The sequence below is a fragment of the Ylistrum balloti genome, unplaced genomic scaffold (assembly GCF_031769215.1).
Source record: "Ylistrum balloti isolate Yb309-2 unplaced genomic scaffold, AGI_CSIRO_Ybal_v1 Utg371194, whole genome shotgun sequence".
Lineage (NCBI taxonomy): Eukaryota > Metazoa > Mollusca > Bivalvia > Pectinida > Pectinidae > Ylistrum > Ylistrum balloti.
In genome coordinates, this window is record NW_026782650.1 from 285,363 (window position 1) to 300,000 (window position 14,638).

At 36.1% G+C, this 14,638-nt stretch overlaps 1 protein-coding gene across 4 annotated transcripts in view; it reads left to right on the forward strand.

The window, feature by feature from the left end:
• The window catches only part of LOC132561344 (uncharacterized), a 104,634-nt gene that overhangs the window by 26,684 nt on the left and 63,312 nt on the right, over positions 1 to 14,638 (forward strand). For 3 of the 4 annotated variants that reach the window (XM_060226067.1, XM_060226068.1, XM_060226069.1), the window contains exon 2: positions 5,927 to 6,002. The exons of the other annotated variant lie outside the window; for it this stretch is intronic. The gene's annotated coding sequence lies outside the window, so the exon portion shown is untranslated. The remainder of the gene's footprint in view (positions 1 to 5,926; positions 6,003 to 14,638) is intronic. 4 annotated transcript variants of the gene reach the window in all.

The window sequence follows — 14,638 nt, forward strand, 5'->3', positions numbered from 1 at the left end:
ATTATACTACAAGGAATATCATCTTCACTTTTATGTATTGTATTTTTGTATATAGAACGTTTGGGAGATGCTTTCTGTATTAAGAAATGATATTTTTAGAAAAGATATATATTGTTTTTAAAGAGAATGCTGTCAAATTTTGTGGATTTTCCATATACATTCCACAAGAAACATTTCAACCTTTACAGAATGTCATAATTTGGGAAGAAAACCACAAAACCACATCTAAATTTGTGCAGGCTGTCATACATTATATTTAATTTACTCTATATTATGTGTACAGTGAGACTTAATATTAGACAAAAAGTTATAAAATACTACATATAAGGGATAATATTAGACGTACATACAAAACTTTACTATCATTATATAAAAAGTACAAGCCCCTACATTTGGAGGTATATGAAAACTGTAAACGTCCTGATGATGGCTGCATAGTGGTTGAAATGTGTAGACAACATTTAGACTACAATAAAAAAGTTCATTGTTCTTGGATGGTACATATCCTTTATTTTCACAAAGTACAATAGAATTAACATTCTCATGACTTTGATTAAGCAGTGTTTGTTTACAATGTAAATTGCTTTGATTTGTGACAGCTTACAGGAAGATAAATTATTATGTGATTATATATTCACAAACTTTTTTTATTCAAGACAATTGGTCAGCAAGGGCCTTTGTTAACGCTGACAGTGCAAGGTAAAAATCTTTCATGATAAAATTAAAAAAGAAAAAGAAATATTTTTTAAAATGCTTCTGAGACTTCAGTTATATTTAAATTCCTTTTTACTAAGCCATTTTATGCAAGAAAACATCTTTTCAAAAAACTAAAACATATACATACCTATTAATAAGCCAGCCCAGCATTGTATTTCAGCAGAATATTTACAACATACATTTCAGTAGAACATTTACCACATACATTTCAGTAGAACATTTACCACATACATTTCAGTAGAACATTTACCTCATGCATTTCAGTAGAACATTTACCACATACATTTCAGTAGAACATTTACCACATATATGCAGATATTATTATGTTATCCTGTAATTTGTCTACTCCATGTCATTTACTGTTACGTTATAGCCCTCTGGGAGCAGGTTAACCATTTCTAGTATTTTATAGGAAAAAAAAGATTAATTAACTACAACTGATTGAAGTTTTATTGACTTATCATTGATTAAAATCACAGGTATCTGTTAACCAGACTGTATATTAAGGTGAGAGCTCTACCTGTTACTATGTTGAGGTGAGAGAGCTCAAGTTTGTTACCTGTATATGTTCGTTAAGGTGAGAGAGCTTAAGCTCTTACCTGTATATGTTTGTCAAGGTGAGAGAGCTTGATTTTGTTATTGGTATATAAATACAAAATGAATATTTCTCAGTGAAAGCCAGACATTCTGTAATAACATCTACTTTCTAAATTCTTAGATTTGACTAGATTACCTCCCTTTGGGGTTTACTTCAGACAGACAATTGAATATGATGTGATTTTAATCGTGATGTCTCTTGGCATCAGATATCACATAAAGGAAGCAGGCAGATTGGACAAGACAGAAAAATCTATCACTGGGTAGCACATAAAAATTTCCAGTCTCATATACAAGAATTATTTTACCTGGATGAAATGATTTTTACAATTTTCATCATAATGACAAGGTTTTGGGAGGATGTTTACAATAATATAGGTGGATTTTCAATCCCTTAAGGATCCTGAAATTCTGATGTCAAATAATGTCCTTCCCTCTCCTGTCTTAACTTCCAGTTGTCTTCTTCCCCAACCTTTCTCTCTCGTCCTATCCTCCAATACCCCCTTTCATTCTCTTACCCTCCTGTCAATCCTACCATCCAGTAACTCTCCCTTCCCTCATCCCCCTTCCTTTCAACTCTCCACCTTGTTCTCTACCTAAAATGTACCTTTCCTACCAATCTATCCACATGGCTCTTCCAATCACATAGTGTCTTCAGAACCTATAAAACATGCACTCACTTCCCCATCTTCTCATACTTTCCACAACATATAACATTCAATCTGTGTAGAAAATACCGATCTTTATACTCACTGAGTTTAAATGTAGATATCAAATGCCTCCAATGAAGATACATCCTTTTAAAAAAAAAAGATAAAGGGAAAGAAAGGCCTATTTATAACAAAGCCCATTTGTGTGCTGCCATTGTTTGTTCTGTTGGGTAACATTGATGTTGTTACCAATAAGTTGGTGTGATTTGGTACCCAGAGAGTGAGTGATCTGTTTGGCCGCCTAAATGTCTCCCACCTCCTAATGACTTGCTGTAGGCTGTAGACCTGTCCTTGTCAGACATTTCAGCTCTGTAGTTGGAGATATGGAGAGGATTTATTGTCCGCCTCTCACGGTTAGGTCACAAACAGACAGACAGATTGCAGACCGAGCAGATTTATTGTGCAGGAAGAAAATCAATAGAAAGGTATACAGTATACTATCTACCTTCTCTGTGATCTGCTCAACATTTATTTCAGAAAAGTCTTCATGTTTTGTTGTTATAAAGCCTTGCATCTTTAGAAAAAGTTCCATTGACTAAAGAAACCAAAGGGTAATTAAAGGGTAACACAATGGAATTTGTTTGTTACTTATTCTCGATTTACAAGGTAACATGATGGCTTTAGTCTGTCTGTGACTTATTCTTGGTTTACATGGTAACACAGTGGCATTAGCCTGTCTGTGACTTATTCTTGGTTTACATGGTAACACAGTGGCATTAGCCTGTCTGTGACTTATTCTTGGTTTACATGGTAACACAGTGGCATTAGCCTGTCTGTGACTTATTCTTGGTTTACATGGTAACACAGTGGCATTAGCTAGTTTGTTACTTATTCTTGGTTTACATGGTAACACAGTGGCATTAGCTAGTTTGTTACTTATTCTTGGTTTACATGGTAACACAGTGGCATTAGCCTGTCTGTGACTTATTCTTGGTTTACAAAATCCTGTTCCTGTAGGAATGATTCCAATTTGCCCAAATTCGGTCTAAAGCATTCTTAAGTGAAGGGGAATCCATTTAGTATAAACTTTGGGTCTTGTGTAGCCTCACACTACAGGACTTAGTTTCTGGCTTATATCTTTGAAGCAATTGAGATCCCAGCCCATCCAATACCATATACAGAATTGCTTGGCATCAACAGATAAACACATTGATGATGTAAGAATTGACCCTAGAGTGTGACCCAACCCCTTCGGACAACAGATAAACACATTGATGATGTAAGAATTGACCCTAGAGTGTGACCCCACCCCTTCAGACGTAATTTCTGGGTCATAGTTTTGAAACAGTTGAGATTCTTAGGAGATTACCATATGAATTCTTACCAGGCATCAACAGAGAAAGACAGACATGATATAAGAATTTACCATTGGTCATGCCCTACCAAAGAGGTTAAGTGACTTAGCTGTATACCATTACTAGGCTTTAAGATCCAGGTGAGCAATACAGGTCCTATGGACCTTTAATCTACTTTCTAAAATCAAACCTTTCAAATTATCATCAGGAAAAAATTTGATAATTGATTTTTTTTTACTTTTCTTAAGAGCACATCTTTGATTACAAAATTATTGCCCAAATGTTAAAATATTGTCTTCATTAGAGTTTGTTTTTTGGGGTGGGTGGGGGGTGGGGGGATCATTCATCAGTTTTACTGATACTCTTGTGTTATGGTACTTTACATTGATACCTGTTGGTAATGTTGACCTCACTGTTATATTGACTGTGATGCCATTGACAACCTTTTGTTGGTGACATCTAGATAATGACCTGTTGGTAATGTTGACCTCACTGTGATATCATTGACAACGTTTTGTTGGTGACATCTAGATAATGACCTGTTGGTAATGTTGACCTCACTGTGATATTGACTGTGATATCATTGACAACGTTTTGTTGGTGACATCTAGATAATGACCTGTTGGTAATGTTGACCTCACTGTGATATTGACTGTGATATCATTGACAACGTTTTGTTGGTGACATCTAGATAATGACCTGTTGGTGACCTGTTGGTAATATGTGACCTCACTGTGATATTGTTAGACAACCTCACTGTGATATTGACTGTGATATCATAGACAACCTTTTGTTGGTGACATCTAGATAATGACCTGTTGGTAATGTTGACCTCACTGTTATATTGACTGTGATGCCATAGACAACCTTTTGTTGGTGACATCTAGATAATGACCTGTTGGTAATGTTGACCTCACTGTTATATTGACTGTGATGCCATAGACAACCTTTTGTTGGTGACATCTAGATAATGACCTGTTGGTAATGTTGACCTCACTGTTATATTGACTGTGATGCCATAGACAACCTTTTGTTGGTGACATCTAGATAATGACCTGTTGGTAATGTTGACCTCACTGTGATATTGACTGTGATATCATTGACAACCTTCTGTTGGTGACATCTAGATAATGACCTGTTGGTAATGTTGACCTCACTGTGATATTGATTGTGATATCATAGACAACCTTTTGTTGGTGACATCTAGATAATGACCTGTTGGTAATGTTAACCTCACTGTGATATCATAGACAACCTTTTGTTGGTGACATCTAGATAATGACCTGTTGGTAATGTTGACCTCACTGTGATATTGAATGTGATGCCATTGACAAACTATGCCAGCTTGTTAATTAACAAGGATGTTTTTTATTGACCTGTTTATACAAGTGTACATGTAGATTTAATTAACCAGGAGTGCTTCACATTGATGTTTCAGGACTAACTTAATTCTTCAGACATGTTAGAGAGATGATGTAATTACATGTTTCCTGAGGTCCAACTTTATCTTTATTAATTCTGGCCATGAAATTACATTAATAATCTTATTATAGGTTCCCTTGGTGATTCTAATCCCTTCTCATCAGGTCTAGCAGTGATAAGAATTAGTGATGCAAGATTGAATTTCAAATTGGTTATAGTTTTATGACAGAGATGTCAGTCAGCTGTCCAGTGTTTAATGAAACCTTATAAAACAAGAACAAAGAACCCTTGATAATATCTGTTATATACTTTCTTAATAAAAACGGTAAAAAATTACCGCAGTGATAGGCTATTTCTGTGTGGCCCAGATTATATTATTAATAACCAATCATCTAAAAGATCACTTTTGTTACTGTACAGTACTGTAAACATCACACTTACCTACAATACAGTACAGTAAGCAAACTTAATGTTTATTTTCAGCAAAAGTATTAAAAACAACTGTGCATGGTTTTTTGAGTTCATGGATTTTATTTTCTTGGTATTTAATTTTTGTGGTGTGATTCTATATTTTGGAAAACAGTACCTGTTACAATATCTGTTGTTTGGTTTTGTTGATAGTATCTTACATTACATTACCGTTTTACGACCCACAACATGCATAACTGCAAAGAAGGCTGATCTAATTATAGAAACGGAGTAATATGTAATAAGTTGTTCAAGGAACAGAGGTTTCATGAATTTCAATAGCCCCTGCCTCAGCTGTACTGTACAACCTAAAGCATGACAGAAAATCATTCAACCATATCACAAGTTTGCATAATGCAACAGCTATATGAGACTGTAAATGGAGGAGAAGTAATGCAAGCATGGAATATTAAAATGATTTCTTTATTGTGTCCATACTTTTATGGCTGAAATCAATACTGGGTATTAATTATAAGCTTTGTTGAGGGGGAAGGTTAGGAGGGCAGGCCCTACACTGACAGAGCCTTACAACTTACACTCCATCTGTTGTCATCATTGTTACCACAGCTGCCACTGGTCTAGAAGATCATACTTTCAGTTTACTTATATTTCATATGGACCTTCTGATTCATCTAGGATATAAGAAGTTTTTCAATATCCGTATGAACGGCAGTTACAGAATATTTCTTTAATTGTCTTTTTATCTGATTCCTTCAGAAAATGGAACTTGCTGCTGTAGCAAAAGACTTGTGATATTGCTTAGTGTTGGAACCCTTTGTAGCAGTCATTACAGGTATGTATGTATGTAGAACTACTGACATGGTATACACAGTACTCTGCTAGAGAGATTCAGTCAGTGTGTTTAATCCATACAACACTCACCCTGCATTGGGGCACCTTGTGGTAGATAATATTTCACATTAATTAGGCAGCAGTTGAGAGGATGAGAGACACAGATGTGGTACTATACCAGTATGTAGGGGTAACTTACAGTAGGCCAGTGTGTCATATTCAATACACTTCACTGTCTAACAACACATCTCTTCATTCTGCTGCAATTAGCCTCCACACATTCATCTCACTGTGTTGACTCTTTCTTTAAAACAATCATTCACGCTGATTGGCTGTCCGTTGGATAATGTGAAGTGTCGGTGTGTTTTTTTTTACCATATATGGATATTGGTCACATATCCTAGGACTACATCTATCGTAATTTTGTGGATGTTATAGATTGTATATAAAAAGTTCAGATGCTCGATGTAATCTTTACTTCAAGTATTCAAATGAAACTTCACCTGCATGTACACTTTCTCAATAAGACATGCAGAGTCCTAGTTATACCTTGTTGTGTATGGAAGGCAATCAGAATTCCCCAACACATAGTTATAATGATATATCATGCCATAAAAATTTCAAATGGAAATTTTCATGTGGGCTGGTTAATAAAAAATCAAGGTAATTTCTTGTGTGATTCCCTTGTGTGAGATAAGGACCAAATTAAACAAGTTTTTCACTGACTAACATTGGAAGGATTTAGTTTGACAATTAAGATTTGGTTGGTGTAGGAGTTAGTTGAGTGGTTTGTGATTCTTCGGGGATGTAAACACACCTGCTCCTTCACCATTAAAAGTCACAAATCAAAGTGCCATAGAAACAGTTTGCTTCAAAAATTGCATCAAAATTGCAAAAACCCCCGAAGTTAAGTAATGATAGTTTAAAGTATCATCTCAAAACAATAGGGATGATGCAGCCTCTCTATAGTTATGTAAATAGTGAATGATTGCTTGTTGTAGGAATGAGAATCCAATCTCTTACCCGGTTATCATTGAGTGATTCATCACTTAATCCTGTCGGGGAGTTGTATAACGTAGGACAAAAGGAACCTCGATACAATAGCCTTTGTTATAGTAACAAATAGTGATTACAGGGTTGCTGATCATATGTCCAATACATCAAAAACATAAACAGACTTAATGGAGAGGAAAAATGGCCTCACAAATGCAGTAACACGGCAATTTATGACCAAAGCTAGTACTATTCTCTACCTTAGGGTATCTGATTCACAGGAAATCCGCAGGAACCAAAGTCTATTTAATATTGAAAGTTAGAACCATAATTTACTGCTCTTTCATTTCTTAATTACCATTACTCAAAAGTGCATATTTAGGTTCCTGATAGTATTTGATCTTTTGAATGTTTATCGTCAGACATCGAACATGTCCTCTGAGATGACTGTAATGTAAATAAAGCCAACAGCATTTTGTAGATATTTTTAGCAACAAGTGTTGAAATTCATTTATTTATTTTTTTTTTAAATGCTAATTTAATTTGTGATCAAACCAACAACTGCTTAACAATAAAAATAGTGTTTGAATCTAGGGAAGTGTCCACTTTTGTGAATTGAGGACACCATTGATATATTTGGTTATTTGAGTCACTGAAGTCACAGTGTGGGGATTGCATACTAAGTTGTAAGAATTAGAATCGTTGAATACCTATGTATTTGGGGTTTTACTTACACATGTTATGATAGAGGAAATCCGCCGAGGGAGATTGTCTGTTATCATCTTTGTGTCAGTTAAGTCATTGAACTGCATGAAGTAAGATGATGAAAACTTTGAAAGTGTATATATTAGGTTTTGTACGGAGGGTTAGTTATTATACCCCCCGCAACGAAGTTAGGGGGGGGGGGTATACTGGAATCAGGTTGTCCGTCTGTCCGTCCGTCTGTCTGTAGACACATTTTGTCCGGCTAACTCCTCCTAAACCTGTGAACCGATTTTGATGAAACTTTATAGGAATATTAAGGATCATGTGTAGATATGCATGATCCTTTCTTTTTTTGAAAATAATGATTGCCATGGTAACTGGTCACTATAAACAAGTTTTCTAATAAATGTCCATAACTCCTCAGTTATTTGACCGATTGTATTCAAACTTAGTAAAAAGATGTAATTCAGTAAGGCCAATAATTGGAAATATTAGACGTTTTCCAAACTGTTACCGCGGAAACACAATCCTGGCCTCTGATTGGTCAAAATTTAGATTTTGTCCAAATTTGGTATATAGGGTTATTAGGGGATGCCAAACATTATAAAATAGGTTTCGTTGCCATGACAAACATGTGTAGATATGCATGCCCCTTTCTTTTTTTGAAAATTTTGGTTGCCATGGTAACTGGTCACTATAAACAAGTTTTCTAATAAATGTCCATAACTCCTCAGTTATTTGACCGATTGTATTCAAACTTAGTAAAAAGATGTAATTCAGTAAGGCCAATAATTGGACATATTAGACATTTCCCAAACTGTTACCGCGGAAACACAATCCTGGCCTCTGATTGGTCAAAATTTAGATTTTGTCCAATTTTCACCAAATTTGGTATATAGGGTTATTAGGGGATGCCAAACATTATAAAATAGGTTTCGTTGCCATGACAGACATGTGTAAATATGCATGCCCCTTTCTTTTTTTGAAAATTTTGGTTGCCATGGTAGCTGGTCACTATAAACAAGTTTTCTAATAAATGTCCATAACTCCTCAGTTATTTGACCGATTGTATTCAAACTTAGTAAAAAGATGTAATTCAGTAAGGCCAATAATTGGACATATTAGACGTTTCCCAAACTGTTACCGCGGAAACACAATCCTGGCCTCTGATTAGTCAAAATTTAGATATTGTCTAATTTTCACCAAATTTGGTATAAAGGGTTATTAGGGGATGCCAAACATTATAAAATAGGTTTCGTTGCCATGACAAACATGAGTGTTTAGTGTAGATCAAGAACAAAACGGCAGACATTTTTTTGTCTCTGTGGCCCTTCAGTGGAAAATATTACTTCAATAAAGATGTAAGTATTGCAAGACTCTCTTGATCATGAACAACATGTATTCCACCCCTTCTGATTTCCAGAAATGCAGGCACATGCAGAATATGTCAATTACTCTCAGAATAACACTTTAACTTATCCATTGACTCGTTGCAGTGTGCGGGGGGTATTGGTCAGCCATCTAGGCAACTGTTCTAGTTGAAATATTTGAAGTTTGAAGGAGTTACTGAAGATTATATTGACCAAACAAAACTATACATTTTTGGTACAGGTATGTAAATTGTTGGACTCTGTGCCACTTAGGGCAGACTATACCTTGTTAAATAAAGAGGAAGCTTTATTAAGTAAAAAGTCAGATAAAGTGTGTTTGGCTGATGGATGTTGTAATTCAGTAAGCAGGTGCTACAAGCTTGTAAGCTTTATACTATTTCCATCTGTCACTAGTAACATTAACATTTTAGGGAATTATAATCCAGGACTATACAGATATTGCCAACAGTTTGAAGCCCTTACCATGTATTGAAATATCTCACATTGTTGTGTTGTATGAAAATGGTCTGTCAGATATCTTTTCAAGTAAAAACTGTCTTTGTTTAAATGTTTTTGAGGAGGAAAATGTCTTTTATACACATTTGTAAAATTTAGAAAAAGAAAGCAAGAAGATATTGCCGACTCTCAAGACCATTGTATCATCATATCACGTTAAGATCAAGGATGTAACACGGGTCTCCCTTTCTCCTCCCACTAAGTACTGTCTATCATACAGTTTCCTAAACTTATTGTCATGACAGTACACTTTTCTGTGCATGTCACAGGGGAAGTGCAATAAGCAGACCCATATATATATTTCACTGACCATTGTAAAAAGTTGGCCATCAGAAATTTTAGAGACTAAAACATATATTAAAGTCCACTTACTTATAAAAAAAAACAGAGAATACATTAATGTGTAGAAGAAGGGGCTTTCTATGGGTTATAGTGTAGAGACAGTAGAGGATGCACAGTCTAGGTACTGATATCTCTGGGTTAGAGAGTAGAGACAGTAGAGGATACACAGTCTAGGTACTGACATCTCTGGGTTAGAGAGTAGAGACAGTAGAGGATACACAGTCTAGGTACTGACATCTCTGGGTTAGAGAGTAGAGACAGTAGAAGATACACAGTCTAGGTACTGATATCTCTGGGTTAGAGAGTAGAGACAGTAGAAGATACACAGTCTAGGTACTGATCTCTCTTGGTTAGAGAGTAGAGACAGTAGAGGATACACAGTCTAGGTACTGATATCTCTGGGTTAGAGAGTAGAGACAGTAGAGGATACACAGTCTAGGTACTGATATCTCTGGGTTAGAGAGTAGAGACAGTAGAGGATACACAGTCTAGGTACTGATATCTCTCGGGTAGAGAGTATAGAGACAGTAGAAGATACACAGTCTAGGTACTGACATCTCTGGGTTAGAGAGTAGAGACAGTAGAAGATACACAGTCTAGGTACTGACATCTCTGGGTTAGAGAGTAGAGACAGTAGAAGATACACAGTCTAGGTACTGACATCTCTGGGTTAGAGAGTAGAGACAGTAGAGGATACACAGTCTAGGTACTGACATCTCTGGGTTAGAGAGTAGAGACAGTAGAGGATACACAGTCTAGGTACTGATATCTCTGGGTTAGAGAGTATAGAGACAGTAGAGGATACACAGTCTAGGTACTGATATCTCTGGGTTAGAGAGTAGTGACAGTAGAAGATACACAGTCTAGGTACTGACATCTCTGGGTTAGAGAGTAGAGACAGTAGAGGATACACAGTCTAGGTACTGATATCTCTCGGTTAGAGAGTAGAGACAGTAGAGGATACACAGTCTAGGTACTGACATCTCTGGGTTAGAGAGTAGAGACAGTAGAGGATACACAGTCTAGGTACTCATATCTCTCGTTTAGAGAGTAGAGACAGTAGAGGATACACAGTCTAGGTACTGATATCTCTGGGTTAGATAGTATAGAGACAGTAGAGGATACACAGTCTAGGTACTGATATCTCACTGGGTTGGAGAGTAGAGATAGTAGAGGATGCAAAGTCTCTGGGTTAGAGAGTAAAGATTGCAGAGGATATCCATTCAGGACTGATCAGGCCACACATGGTTTTTCATTAGACCTCCCTTTTGAAAAGCAGGAGAGCCTGAAAGTTTTATGACCTTTTAATACACAACAGGGAAAGGCCAGGCTTTGAAGATGACCCTATGAAGGGTTTGGTGATTAGGGCTACAGGGTGTATCTACTGCCTGTAGCAAAACAACATTAGAATGATGCATGTTTATTAAAAGATTCATTTGCTTTATCTGGTCAGGAACTCTCCTGTGATAAGCTAGACATGTTCACAGTGATAGAGTTTCTTATAGTATTTAGCCTATCACTGTTAGAAAGTCTTATTTGTTACAAAGCAGGTGGTTGCATATTGGTAAATGCTTAGAATTTTCTTAAACAATATTATTTCCCATGATCAAACTATAAAAGTGGAGGTGCTGTGTAAGCAAGTTTTGAAATTATTTGTTATATTAACTGTTAATTAATTCATGTTATAGTTGTATAACAAGGGAAAAAATTAACTATGTATACTTGTAGAAAAAAAAATCATATTTATCTAACCAGTAATTTCTAAAATTTTATAACTTTAAATATAGATTTTAACCTTTGCATTCATTATGCTTGAATGGTAAGTGCATGCTCTTTCTACACTTTTGAAACCAAGGCAAGTTCTTGGACTTAGGAGTAGTATTCTGTGCACTGTACCAGAAAATCATTGCTTTTTTGTACAGATAATTTTAACAAGAATATGCCATAATGGGCTAAAACGATCGTTAGTGTGCTTTAGGCATGTTAGAGCCTGAAGTGCCTATTAATGTGATAAACCCTTTTCGGAGGCGTTTTCGTCAGATAAACATGGTATTGAACTGCTGATGAGTAGGATATTCACATGTGATGGCATGTTGGAGAGATATGTATATACAGATGTGGCATTTGCATAGTCAGTTCCAGTCTTCTTCATTGACTGCTAGAAGCATTTCCAGAAACATATGAAACAGATTGCAAGCAGTCAAGCAATTCACCTGTAAAGTTTTGCTCTCTCTCAGCTTTCTGTCCAGTTTTGCTCAATTAGCATGGTGTAGGATACATTTTCAATTCACCAACAGGGTCTGGATTGAAGTGCTATTCACTGATGAATCCAGATTTCAACTTTATAGATGTGAGAATGGTGATAGACTGTACAAATGGTGTTGTGGTGTACTGATGGTGTTAGAATGTACCAATGGTGTTAGGCTGTACACATGGTGTTCAGGTGTACCAATGGTGTTCGGGCTTTCAGATGGTGTTCGGGCATTCCCATGGTGTTAGGGTGTACCAATAGTGTTTGGGTGTACTGATGGTGTTAGGATATACTGATGGTGTTTGGGTGTACTGATGGTGTTTGGGTGTACCAATAGTGTTTGGGTGTACTGATGGTGTCCTGGTGTACTGATGGTGTTGGAGTGTACAGATGGTGTTTGGGTGTACTGATGGTGTCCTGGTGTACTGATGGTGTTGGAGTGTACTGATGGTGTTTGGGTGTACCAATAGTGTTTGGGTGTACTGATGGTGTCCTGGTGTACTGATGGTGTTGGAGTGTACAGATGGTGTTTGGGTGTACTGATGGTGTCCTGGTGTACTGATGGTGTTGGAGTGTACAGATGGTGTTTGGGTGTGCCGATGGTGTTTGGGTGTACCGATGGTGTTAGGATGTACTGATTGTGTTGGAGTGTACAGATGGTGTTTGGGTGTACCAATAGTGTTTGGGTGTACTGATGGTGTTCCGGTGTACCAATGGTGTTTGGGTGTACCGGTGGTGTCCGTGTGTACTGATAGTGTTGGAGTGTACAGATGGTGTTCGGGTGTACTGATGGTGTTAGGGTGTACTGATGGTGTTCGGTTCTTTGTAAAAGTAAGAGTTGTCATTTTTGCTGAGGGATCAATATGGTATTGGATGGCATAAAAATGCGTGGAAGGACACTTTTGGTTATACATGGAAGACAGCTTGACTGGTGTGATCTATCCTGACAATCACATCATCATGTTTATCTATTTATCTAATATAGTGTAGTGCAACATTAATTTGCAACAGGACAATTAACAACATGTGCATGTATAGATGGGGCACAGCAGTCACCATGTTACCGTGGCCTGCTGTGTCACCAGATTTGTCTACCATCAAGCATGTTTTGGCAGTAATGAAGGGACTTCTCCACCATGAGCCAAATCCTTCTGTGATGATGAATGCATTACATCATACATATTTCAGAAAATTCATCAAACACATGTGTAATTTGATCAGTTGCATGCATTGTAGATGTATGGCACATATCAATGCACGTGGTGGACCTATTCAGTACTGACCTTGTGATACTGAATTTGTTTCCCCTTCCTCTCTGGGACTGTGAACTTCAATAGTGAATGTCTTATTTACTTTGTCATTATGGACATAATGCATCATAAAGAAAGATTAGGTACAAAATGTAACATATTGTACTATTTTGTATATAAAGAAAGATTAGGTACAAAATGTAACATATTGTACTATTTTGTATATAAAGAAAGATTAGGTACAAAATGTAACATATTGTACTATTTTGTATATAAAGAAAGATTAGGTACAAATTGCAACATGTTGTACTATTTTGTATATAAAGAAAGATTAGGTACAAAATGTAACATGTTGTACTATTTTATATATAAATTAACCAGTTGAAACACTCAGATTCTTTTTTCCATAAGTATACAGATAATGATTTCAATCCCAAGATGCACTTTAATGTAAATTTGAAATGGAATTAAAATTTTTAAAAACTTTCAATATTCAATAGACATGTGTTATAAAGCTGAGCAGGCTGTTTGGTATTGGTAATATTGTCAAACTTCAATGCTTCAAGGTACAAGGGACTAGCAAAAAAACCTAAATAAAAAAAATGATATAGCTCTAAAGTTTTCTTCATGATTCACTCTGTAAGTTTTCACAATATCATAAATTAGATCTCACTATATGCTATTACCATGATTATAACATTGTGTTTGAAACAAAGCTTAAAGGGCCATTGATAACATATTTGTTTGAAATAATTAAAGGGTCATTAATAAGGTCACTCAAGGATGTATTTTTGTTTGGGATCACCACTTTAACTGTTATTATTGGAATCTTTTATTTATGACATAGTCTCCCATTTTATCTGTTTGCCTGAATATCAGAGAGTAAACTTCACTTAGGATTGTAACTCACTAAAACTGTTTTAGGTAGATTTCTGAGCAAGGATCTTGTTTGTATTGCACAGATTGGCCCTCTGTGTATTAAATACACTGAGATTAAGTAATGAGAAACATGAAGCTTTCCTGGTAAGATTTCCCTACAGACAAAGTACTGTGACAAGTTATTTTCTGTTACAGGAAAGCATTATAAATGTTGTAGAGGACACATAAGACTGTCCCCTCTATAGAATCTGCTATCAATATATTTTATCTCTTTGTTTTGTTTGATTCAAATGACCAAAAATGTACTCAAACTAAGGGGAGATAATCTAGA